The sequence below is a fragment of the Bos javanicus genome, chromosome 16 (assembly GCF_032452875.1).
Source record: "Bos javanicus breed banteng chromosome 16, ARS-OSU_banteng_1.0, whole genome shotgun sequence".
NCBI lineage: Eukaryota > Metazoa > Chordata > Mammalia > Artiodactyla > Bovidae > Bos > Bos javanicus.
The window spans coordinates 56,057,699-56,070,026 of record NC_083883.1 but is presented as its reverse complement, the minus strand read 5'-3'; the positions used below and the strand labels follow the sequence as shown (position 1 = coordinate 56,070,026).

At 34.3% G+C, this 12,328-nt stretch overlaps 1 protein-coding gene across 6 annotated transcripts in view; it reads left to right on the top strand.

Moving 5' to 3' along the window:
* RC3H1 (ring finger and CCCH-type domains 1) overlaps nt 1-12,328 on the top strand; it is a 75,623-nt gene that overhangs the window by 20,728 nt on the left and 42,567 nt on the right. The window lies entirely within an intron of this gene.

Sequence of the window (12,328 nt, the reverse complement as noted above, 5' to 3'; positions counted from 1 at the left end):
GGATTGAGATGTGACTGTTGAATTTCATAAGAAGATTGTTGATACACTAATAGTGGTTGGGATAAAGTGATAATTTGAAAACTCAGAGGTGAGGGAGAAGAAAATAGAGACCAGAGGATAGGCACAGGGATTGAGTTACTTTTTTTTTTTTTTTTACTTATAGCATTGTAGAGATAGAAGTAAAATTTTTTTTTTTTAGCTCCTTTTCACAAAGATTTAAGCTTAAATGCTTCCATATAAGCAAGGAAAGAACTAATAAATTAGGATACATTAAAGAAACAGTATTAGTGTTGTGCCTTAAAATGTCTCAATTTCATTGAATTCCTCAGGAGTTTTATAAATTAGTATTTAACAATCTGGAATATAAATTTCTGAGACACAAGTTAATTTTTTTTTTTATAGTGAACATTTTCCCTTACATTCAAGATTATTGAGGACTTGCCAATCAGATTTGTCATTGTGTCTCAAAATAACTTCTGGGGACAGGAGGAGTAAACTTCCTTTATGAAAAGGAGCCATTATTTTAGCAGGAGGACAGATTTCAAAAGATAAGTGAGTTATCTTTTTGGCTTAAAAAAGAGTCTTAATTAAGGAGACTTCACTTTTTTTTTTTTTCCTGTCTTTAAGCTTATTTTCTTATTTTTCTTTTTTTTAAAAGATATTTAATTTTTAAAGTAAAATGAATTAATATACAGAAAGGGCTCAAAACAGTTTCTGTGCATTGTTCTTGGTGTTGGTTTTGTTATTGTTTTTTAGGAAGTGTTATTATTCATAAGACATCAGTTTTCACAAAGAAAACAAGTTTCAGACATCTACAATTAATTTGAAAGCAGTTAACAACATATATCTGACTTTGTTATTCTCATTATTCTTTGATTTTTGGGCCACCATTAAATGGTGAGGACATATGTACATACAGCATATGTAATCTTCAGCAGACTATTAATGCAAACTAAAAAAAAAACTCTTTGATGTTTTGCTATGACAGATAAGTTTCCCTGCCTACTGCCTCACAGCTCCTTTAAGATGATGCTTTTGACTTTGGCCTTTTTATTTCACCACCTCTGTAATAACTCTAATGACCTCTTGTGGAGCACGTTTTACACACAGTGTAGAACTTTGCTATATAGAATAGGAGTCTGAAGCTTCAGACTTTATACCCAAAGTTAGTAGCTGTCCTTCACTTGCAGTGTTTCAGCTTGATCAAGCAGCTTCTCTGTGAATGGCTTTATCCTTCCTTACTATTTCTTCTGCTAAATTTGGCTTTACATTGGAAATAGAAGTGTTTGCTTTTGTCCCTCTGAACTCTGGGAAAATAAGCCACCTAAATTAGCCCTGTGTAGCTTTCTCAACCCTTTTAATCAAGTTCTGTTTTCCAGGCCTGTTCCTCCTCTTAAGTCAGAAGTCCTTCTCTTTATACTGGTCCTAAGAATTTGTCTATATTTGCACTAACATTAGCATATTAAGTTATTTATATCTAGGATGTTGTGAACAGTATAAAGTTACAATTCAGTTTGTTTATTTTGGGAAGAAGTATTTTTACAGTCAAAATTGAGTCTTCACAGGGTGTTATTGCTGGAGAAACCTTGAGTCTTCAGAAATCTCACACTGTTTTATATGTGAATTAACTAATATTCTGAGAATTATAACCCTGAGTGGTATTGTACTAAACCTTCATTTATTTTTCTTCTTTTTGTTTTTATTTTCTGCTCTTAGCATCACTTTTCAAGATAGTTAAAAATTTTCTCTTCTCTGATGTTGCCCTGTTTATTGGTTGCTATGGAAATGTCCCAGGCAAATGGCAAATTAAGGCCAAAGATAATAATTAAACTCATCTCATGGGGTAAGGCAGGGTGGAAGGAGATCCAGGATTTTCTTCTTACAGACAATAAGGTTTTGTTTGTTTGATGTAATATCTTGCTCTAGGTAACTTACGCTGTGAATTAACATAAGAACTGAGTTTTAGTCTCAACTTGACAATTTATTAACTTTGGGCAAGTTATTTAATGCTGCTGAAGATCAAGAGTTACCTATAAAATGGGTATAATAATGCTTCTGAAGAGTGACTAGGCCAGAATAGATACTTGAGGAATTTTAATTTTCTTACTTCTCTTTCTAAATCAGACACACATAAAATAAACCTTGATGGAGGAGATGGTAATAACTTTTTAACAATTTTTAAAATGTCAGTTTGAATATATTTAAATGAAATCTTCAAAGCAGTATAATTTAGCTATTTATTTAATTTAGCTATTCCCTTGTAGCTCAGTCGGTAAAGAATCTGCCTGCAATGCAGGAGACCTGGGTTCAATTCCTGTGTCAGGAAGATCCCCTGGAGAAGGAAATGGCAACCCACTCCAGTATTCTTGCCTGGAGAATCCCATGGACAGAGGAATCTGGCAGGCTACAGTCCTTGGCATTGCAAGAGTCGAACACGACTTAGTGACCAAACTACTACTACTACTAGAATTACTGCTGTGCTCGTAGAACAGTCTGAAACGTATCTTTATATTTTTAAATTACTACATTAAAATTAAAAACTATGACTTTATAAAAAACCTTTAATGGCTATTTAAACAGCTTTATTGAAGTATAATTTACATGCTGTAAAATTTACTTAAGTGTACAGTTCAACAATTTTTAGTAAATTTTTAGACTTGTGCAACCATCGGCACAATTTTAGAAAATTTCCATCATCCTAAGCTCCCTTGCCATAATGACTTAATTGCACCTGTTAAGTGGCAGAAATTAGAGAATTTTAAAGTACCAGCTTATGGGTTAAGCTGGCCTGAATTTGAATCATAGTCCAGCCACTCACTAGTATTCTGGTTTCTTTATCTTTAAAATGGAAATAACTATATCACAGTGTTGCTGTGAACATTTAATTAATTAGATACAGTATATAGAGCACTGAAAGTACTGGCACCTAGTTGGTGCTTAACAAATACTGGTTACTGGTGGTGGTTTAGATTGTGGTTTAGATTCGTGGTGGACATTTAAATGAGAGACACACCTGAAAACACTTGGCATGAGACATGACACATGGTTTACTTTTGGAAAGCCAAGCTCTGTTACACATCATGTTATCATAATTTTGCCTATAGTAGCTCTTTGGGAATTGCTTTAATCACCCTTAAACCTTAAGGCTCACAACATGTAGTTGTTTGTTGTTTTGCAGAGGCATGGGTTTGAAAGGAGTTACTACAAGGCATTTACATGACTTGGAGTTTGATGTCTGCAAACTAGTCACTTAGCTGGTGGAATGAGTCAGTGGTTTTATTGTTTACTGTTCACTGAAATAATTTTCTTACTCTGATAAGATTTTATTTCCTTTTAAAAGAAAAAAAAACTCTGATGATAATATTGAAGATTAATTTTATTAATATAGGTAGATAAGGATGAGATGGTTAGATAGCATCATGGACTCAATGGACATGAATCTAAGCAAACTCCGGGAGATAGTGAAGGACAGGTGAGCCTGGCATGCTGCAGTGTGTGGGATCGCAGAGTCAGACATGACTGAGTGATTGAACAGCAACAGCATAGGAGATATTTTGAGTGATGGTTTTTAATCAGAATTTAGAAGTTGGGAAGAATTAGTAAAATGTCAATGTCACGTTCTGTCTAGTAACTCCTATCAAGGGTATGGAAGAAGGCACAGAAGATGACCTTCTAAATGCTGTTTAAGCATACTCCTGTGGGTGTAAGAATGTGTATTTTATTGGGGAAGTTATATATGATTTTTTAAAATAAGTTTGGGCTCTCTTCAAGGTCAGACTGCGTGCTGTTTAATTTGTATTCTGAATGATCTATTATCAGTTATCAACAGTAAGATCACCAGTTGTTGCCATCTACAAAGGAGAGTAGGTCTTGTTTAAACTGATGGGAAAGTTAACCATTGCTCTCATCATTGAGCAGCAGAGTGACTCTTGTATTTTTTTTAGAAATAAGAGGATCCATCATTTATGTTCTGTTTCTGATTAGGAAGGTTCCAGTAGAATTACTCTTAATGAGCTAGATTTAGTCTGAGCTCTAACACATATTTTACCTGCAGACTTTGAGCACATGTGCATTAATTAATAGAAAATTTTTTTTCTTACATAGCCTTGCTCTGAGGAAGTTTAAAGAATCTACATGTTGGTATTTAATAATTTTATTTTGTGTTTACTCTTTTTATTTGTTTTTTAATTGAAGGATAATTGCTTTACAGAATTTTGTTGTTTTCTGTCAAACCTCAACATGAATCAGCCATAGGTATTCATATATCCCCTCCCTTTTGAACCTCCCTTCCATCTCCCTCCCAGTCCTACCCCTCTAGGTTGACACAGAGCCCCTGTTTCAGTTTCCTGAGACATACAGCAAATTTCCATTGGCTATCTGTTTTACATATGGTAATGTAAGTTTCCATGTTACTCTCTCCATACGTCTCACCCTCTTCTCCCCTCTCCTCATGTCCATAAATCTATTCCATATGTCTGTTTCTCCGTTGCTGCCCTGCAAATAAATTCTTCAGTACCATTTTTCTAGATTGCGTATATATACATTAGTATACAATATTTATCTTTCTCTTTCTGACTTACTTCACTCTGTATAATAGGCTCTAGGTTCATCCACCTCATTAGAACTGACTCAAATGTGTTCCTTCTTATGGCTGAGTAATATTCCACTGTGTATATGTACCACAACTTCCTTATCCATCATCTGTTGGTGGACATCTAGGTTGCTTCCATGCTCTAGCTGTTGTAAATAGTGCTGCAATGAACAATGGGAAATGTGTCTTTTTCAATTTGGTTTCCTCGGGGTTTATGCCTAGGAGTGGGATTGCTGGGTCATATGGTGGTTTTATTCCTAGTTTTTTAAGGAATCTCCATACCATCTTCCATAGTGGCTGTATCAATTTACATTCCCACCTAAAGTGCAAGAGTGTTCCATTTCTCCACACCCTCTCCAGCATTTGTTGTTGTACACTTTTTGAAATGATGGCCACTCTGACCTGTGTGAAGTGATATCTCATTGGAGTTTTGATTTGCATTTCTCTAATAATGAGCAGTGTTGAGCATCTTTTCATGTGTTTGCTAGCCATCTGCATGTTTTCTTTGAAGAAATGTCTATTTAAGTCTCTTTCCCACTTTTGATTGGGTTGTTTGCTTTTCTGGCATTGAGTTGTATGAGCTACTTGTATATTTTGGAAATTAATCCTTTGTCAGTTGTTTCATTTGCTGTTATTTTCTCCCATTCTGAGGGTTGTCTTTTCACCTTGCTTAGTTTCCTTTGCTGTGCAAAAGGCTTTTGAGTTTAATCAGGTCCCACTTGTTTACTTTTGTTTTTATTTCCATCACTCTAGGAGGAGGTGGGTCATAGAGGATCTTGCTTTGATTTCTGTCATCAAGTGTTCTGCCTATGTTTTCCTCTAACAGTTTTATAGTTTTTGGTCTTACATTTAGGTCTTTGATCCATTTTGAGTTTATCTTTGTGTGTCGTGTTAGGAAGTGTTCTAATTTCATTCTTTTATGTGTAGCTATCCAATTTTTCCAGCATCATTTATTGAAGAGGCTGTCTTTGCCCCCATTGTATATTCTTGCCTCCTTTGTCAAAATAAGATACCTGTAGGTGTGTGGGTTTATTTCTGGGCTTTCTATCTTGTTCCATTGGGCTATATTTCTGTTTTTGTGCCAGTACCATACTGTCTTGATGACTGTAGCATTATGGTATAATCTGAAGTCAGGAAGGTTGATTCCTCCAGCTCCATCGTTCTTTCTCAAGACTGCTTTGGCTAATCAGGGTCTTTTGTGTTTCCATATGAATTGTGAAATTTTTTCTTGTAGTTCTGTGAAAACTGCCATTGGTAATTTGATAGGGATCGCATTGAAACTGTAGATTGCATTTAGTAGTATAGTCATTTTCACAATATTGATTCTTCCTACCCAGGAACATGGAATATCTCTCCATCTGTTTATGTCATCTTTGATTTCTTTCATCAGTGTCTTATAATTTTTTGTGTAGAGTTCTTTTGTCTCCTTAGGTAAGTTTATTCCTAGAGATATTTTTATTTTTTGTTGCAATGGTGAATGGGATTACTTCCTTAATTTCTCTTTCTGATATTTCATTGTTAGTATATAGAATTGCAAGTGATTGCTGTGTACTGATTTTGTATCCTGCAACTTTGCTAAATTAACTGATTAGCTGTAGTAATTTTTTGATACTATCTTTAGGATTTTCTATGTACAGTATCATGTCACCTGCAGACAGTGAGCGCTTTACTTCCTCTTTTCTATCTGGATTCCTTTTATTTCTTTTTCTTCTCTGATTGCTGTAGCTAGGACTTCCAGAACTATGTTGAATACTAGTGACAAAAGTGGACACCCTTGTCTCGTTCCTGATGTTAGGGGGATGCTTTCAGTTTTGCACCACTGAGAAGAATGTTTGCTGTAGGCTTATCATACATGGCCTTTACTGTGTTGAGGTAGGTTTCTTCTATGCCCATTTTTTGAAGAGTTTTGATCATAAATGGCTGCTGAATTTTGTCAAAGGCTTTTTCTGCATCTGTTGAGATTATCATATGGTTTTTATCTTTCAATTTGTTAATACGGTGTATTACATTGATTGATTTGCGTATGTTGAAGAATTCTTGCATCCCTGGAATAAACCCAACTTGATCATGGAGTATGAGGTTTTTGATGTGTTGGTGAATTCTGTTTGCTAAAATTTTATTGAGAATTTTTGCATCTATGTTCATCAGTGATAAGTGGCCTGTGGTTTTCTTTTTTTGTGTTGTCTTTGTCTGGTTTTGGTATCAGGGTGATAGTGACCTTGTAGAATGAGTTTGGAAGTGTTCCTCCCTCTGCAGTGTTTTGAAAGAGTTTTAGAAGGATAGGCATTAGCTCTTCTCTAAATGTTTGATAGAATTCTCCTGTGAAGCCATCTGGTCCTGGGCTTTTGTTTTTTGGGAGATTTTTGATCACAGCTTCAATTTCAGTGCTTGTAATTGGGTTGTTCAATAATTTCTGCTTCTTCCTGGTTCAGTCTTGGAAGATTAAAGTTTTCTAAGAATCTGTCCATTTCTTCCAGGTTATCCGTTTTATTGCCATATAGTTGTTCATAATAGTCTCTTATAATCCTTTGTATTTCTGCGTTGTCTGTTGTAACCTCTCCTTTTTCATTTCTAATTTTGTTGATTTGATTATTCTCTCTTTCTTGATGAGTCTGGCTAAAGGGTTGTCAATTTTGTTTATCTTCTCAAAGAACCAGCTTTTAGTTTTATTAATCTTTTACTACTGTTTCTTTCATTTCTTTTTCATTTATTTCTGCTCTAATCTTTTTGATTTTTTTCCTTCTGCTAATTTGTTGTTGTTCTTCTTTTTCTTTTCCACTTGCTTTATTTAGGTGTAAAGTTAGGTTGTCTATTCGATGTTTATCTTGTTTCTTGAGGTAGGACTGTATTGCTATACACTTCCCTCTTAGAAGTGCTTTTGCTGCATCCCTTTGGTTTTGAGTTGTGTTTTCATTGTCATTTATTTCTAGAAATTTTTTGATTTCCCTTTTGATTTTTTCAGTAACCTGTTGGTTATTTAGAAATGTATTATTTAATCTCAATGTGTTTGTGTTTTTTATAGTTTTTTTCTTATAATTGATATCTAGTCTAGTGTGTCAGAAAAGATGCTTGATAATGATTTCAATTTTCTTAAATTGACTGTTCCATGTGCACTTGAGAAGAAGGTGTATTCTTCTGTATTTGGATGGAATGTCCTGAAGATATCAATGAGATCCATCTCATCTAATGTATTATTTAATACTTGTGTTTTCCTCACAAGGAATACTTATGGTTTCCTTTGTGGGAGTTCTCACTATTTGATACTCCCTAGGGTTAGTTCTCTGGTAGTCTAGGGTCTTGGAGTCAGTGCTCCCACTCCAAAAGCTCAGGGCTTGATCTTGGTGATGTTGAGAAGAGCCATTTATTTCACTGGAGTGGTGAGACCAAAACAACAGCACAGTCGCCGTAGGTGGGGTGTGGCACTCTCTTCCTGTTACTTTTTTATTTTTTTCATTTTTATTCCAGGTTGTCACCTGTTGCAATAATCTCTTTGGACACATCTAGAATTCCAACAAAGTCACTTAATTCCTGTTTCTTTGTCCAGTGACAGCTCCTTTGTCTTCTCAGCCTCCTCATGCTTGTTATGATTAAAGTGTCTCATGTTTACTCTTGATTGAAAGAATGTTTATTATATTCACAAAGTCATATGTCCTTTGTGGTTTAGATGTGTTTTGTAGTTGAAGGTGGTGTAAAGAACTGTCTTTGAGAAGCTTGAACAATGTTTTAAAAGATGACTTTGGAGAAAGATGTTTAAAGAATGAGGAAGTGGAAATTCTTCTTGTATCTACTACAACTTAATGACAGTTTGAGTCTTGAGAAAAGCTTTGGTTTTTGATTTTGCTGATTGAAATAGAATCATCAAAGTGTGACTTAACCCTATTCTTATTCATTAAATTTTCTATCCAAAGTCAAACTTTTAAAATATTCTCTCCTTGTCTCTCAAACCCATGTTTTTGGTCAAAAGAGTGCTTTTTAGTGAAGAACTGGGTGCTGATTCTGAATGATAATTCTATAAACTTTGTTATGCCTCTTAGAGCTACTTAACTGGAATGTGTGAGGGGTTAGCAATTATATACTTCATTTTACTAGGTTAATACAGATGGAAATGATACATTTCATTATAAAAGTAATAAATTATGCTAGTTCTTTGAAACATAAATTATAGAGAAGTTCTTAAAGGGTTTTTAATGAATTTTATAAAGAACTAATAAGTAATTTTGATGACTTGACCATCCAAATATGTATAGTAAAAGAAGATCAGTTTATTAAAGAAAATGTTTTTAATAGTTTTATAGTAATTCTTTGTGTTCTAAATGTGGTCTGTCTTCTCTTGTTTTCATTATTTCAGGTTTTTTGTACTTATGTAAGTAAATTGTGATTGTATACATTTTGTAAGTTGCCCAACTGTGTAACTGCTGTTAAGTTTGTTAGATATTTTCTGTATCTTTTTCTTCTATCCATTTATATTCATTGATACCAAGACTGTAGGATTTTCCCCCCCAACACAAATGACATCATACATAATGGTCTGAAAATTTTGCTTTAACTTAACATTTCTACATGCTTAATTCTCTTTTTAATTATTCTGCATGTTTTGATAGTATAGGCATACCTTGTTTTAAAAAACAATGAAGTGGATCATTTCCTGGCTCTTCAGTGCCTTAACTTTACGATCAGATACCATTGTTGTTGTTTAGTTGCAAAGTCATGTTTGTCTCTTTTGTGACTCCATGGACTATAGCCTGCCAAGGCTCCTCTGTACATGGGATTTCCCAGGCAAGAATAGTGGAGTGGGTTCCCATTTCTTTCTCTAGGGGATCTTCCAGACCCAGGAAAATCTCTTGCTTTTTAGGTGGATTCTTTACCATGAGCTACTGGTTATGAGTTAAAAGATCCTATAGTTTTTGGTTCCTTCTAATTCTTTAGTCTCACCTCATATCTTTTTGTCTTGCTCTCTGTTTTATTTTTTGTTTTGTTTCTGGCTTCCCTGTAGCTTTGATTTTTTTTTCAAGCTCCCCAATTGTACTATATTGAATTTGGTCTCAGAATCTGTGATTATGTTTTTCTTTTACCTGTTATAAAATCTATACACAACGCATATTGGGCTTTCCTGGTGGCTCAAACAGTAAATAATCTGCCTGCAGTGCAGGAGACCTGGGTTCAATCCCTGGGTTGGGAAGATCCCCTGAAGAAGGGAATGGCAACCCACTCCAGTATTCTTGCCTGGGGACTCCCATGGACAGAAGAGTCTGGAGGGCTACAATCCATGGGGTTGCAAAAGAGCAGGACACAATTTAGCAACTAAATAATAAAATCTGGGTTATTATTGCAGCTCTTTCTGTTTTTAGCTTATTCAGCCTTACTAAACCTCCATTTCTCATGGAGTTGACAGTTGAACTCCATTGACCCTCTGATCAGTTGAAAATCTATGTTTAATTTACAGTTAGCTCTCCATATGTATGGTTCCTCCTTATCTGTGGTTCTGCACCCAAGGATTCAGTCAATTGCAGGTTGTTGTGCTGTGTTGTGCTTAGTCACTCAGTTATATCCAACTGTTTGCAACCCCATGGACAGTAGCCCACCAGGCTCCTCTGTCCATGGGATTCTCCAGGCAAGAATACTGGAGTGGGTTGCCATGCCTTCCTCCAGGGGATTTTCCCAACTCGGGGATTGAACCCAGGTCTCCCACATTGCAGGCAGATTCTTGACCATCTGGGCCACCAGGGAAGCAGGTTGTTGTAATATGCAGTATTTACTATTGAAAAAAAAATTCCACGTACAAGTGGACCCTTGGTATTCAAACCTATGATGTTTAAGGGTCAACTGTATCTGTAAAGTGAGATAACAGTAGTTACCTACTTCTTATCATTTTGTTCTATGTAAAGCATTTAGTACATTTATAGTATGTGGCACATGACATATAAATAGTAAAAATTATACTGATTGTGCAATAAAGCATTTATGTTTTGTGCTCTTTTGGGTTTCTATAGTTTTACAGTGTTAAGGGAATAAAGAGCCATGTTTTAACTTTGTTTTATGATTAATTAACAAATGTTAAGTTCTTTACACAGCCATACTAGTAAAAAGGAAGGAATCATTCACTGTGTGAAGGTTTAACCTAAGATCACATTCTTTTTAGGCATTAATTTAAGCTGCATGCTAATTTATAGAAAAGATTGGATGATACTTAATCAACTTCAGCAAACATTTCTGACTAATAACCAGTTCTTGTTCTAAATATTATGTCTTTTAAGCACTTTTCTCCTTTATTTTGGAGCATTCTACAACCCCATGCAAATTGTAGCATTTGACTTTACAATTGAGTAATTAGATACTTCATTTTCTTTTTTAACACTTTGGATGATGGTCTCTTTTTATTAAGTATAAAGATTTAATTAATGTAAACATGCCTGTAGCTACTCATTCTATTTGCAGGTATATTTTATTTAAAATATTTATAATTAATTATAGAAATAAAAATGTGGGCATTTTCTTTACTCACTCTGTCCTGTTATTGCACAGGCCATTTGAACATATACACAGATAACTTTAATTTTAGATCTACATATGAAATTAACTTGTTAACTGTCTAGGTTCTTATATTTTTTCCCCCATTATCCATTTATTTGATAGCACAAAAATCCAGACAAAGCTCAGGTTACTCACAAGGCAGATACTACAGAGTTTCATTGTTTCCCTAATAATTCAGAGTCTGGATCACAGTACTAGTAGTGCTTAGTAAAAATTTGTTCAGTGACTGGATAAAATTTTTTAGCATACTAATGGAAATTGTTCTCTCAATAATGGGCTTGCATTTAAGGTTGAATTACTTCAGTAAAACCTAAATTAAATGTAATGCTTGGAAAATAAAATGTGTAGATAATTTACCTTTCTAATTAATTACAGCTTAGATGAGTTTTTCTTTTTTTCCATAAGCAGTCTCTAGGGAGCATAATCAAATCTTTAAGAACATGTAATACTGTGTTACTTTATTGTTCTGTTCATCAGTTCTCATTTTTAGAAACTACAGTTACAGTAAGTATAGCAGGTTGTTTCAGATATGTGCAAGAAATTTCAGATTAGATTTTATATGTAAAGAAAATTTATGTTAGACACAGGTGATAAGTTTTGTAATTTGATTTTTATCCCCTACCAAAAGGAAGTGGAGAGACAGTAAAATTTAACTGTATGTATATGTGTTCTGGTTAACTGTATTGTTCTATCATTCTTAAACTTGAGAATTTAAAAAATCTTTTGAAGTAAATCATTTTAACTATAACACAATATACTATAGCAGCAAATATAAGCCATAACAGAGGCTTAAAGATCTTTACCAGTTAAAAAAAAAAAAACAAAAACTCTTAAGATAAATGTTAAAAACCCCACAATCGCTTTTTAATCTCATTACCCACACTGAATTTGATGATAAAAATATTTTAGGGTAGTTTTTACTTTAGGCCAGTTTAAAAAAAAACTCTTTATTAGGGTATAACATACACTGAAATGTATACATTGTTAAGTGTAGAGCTTCCTGAATTTTCACAGATGAACAGATTGTGTGCAGATCAGAGTAGTCTTAGCTATCTTAAGTCTAATTTTAAAATATAAAACAATCATAAACTTAGATAAATTGAGAGACTTAGATCTTGGATCCAGCTTTGTTATTGTCACCTACAGCAAATTACTTCCTTTTTCTGAGGTCTACTCTCCATCTCTAAAATGAAGGGATGAGACTAG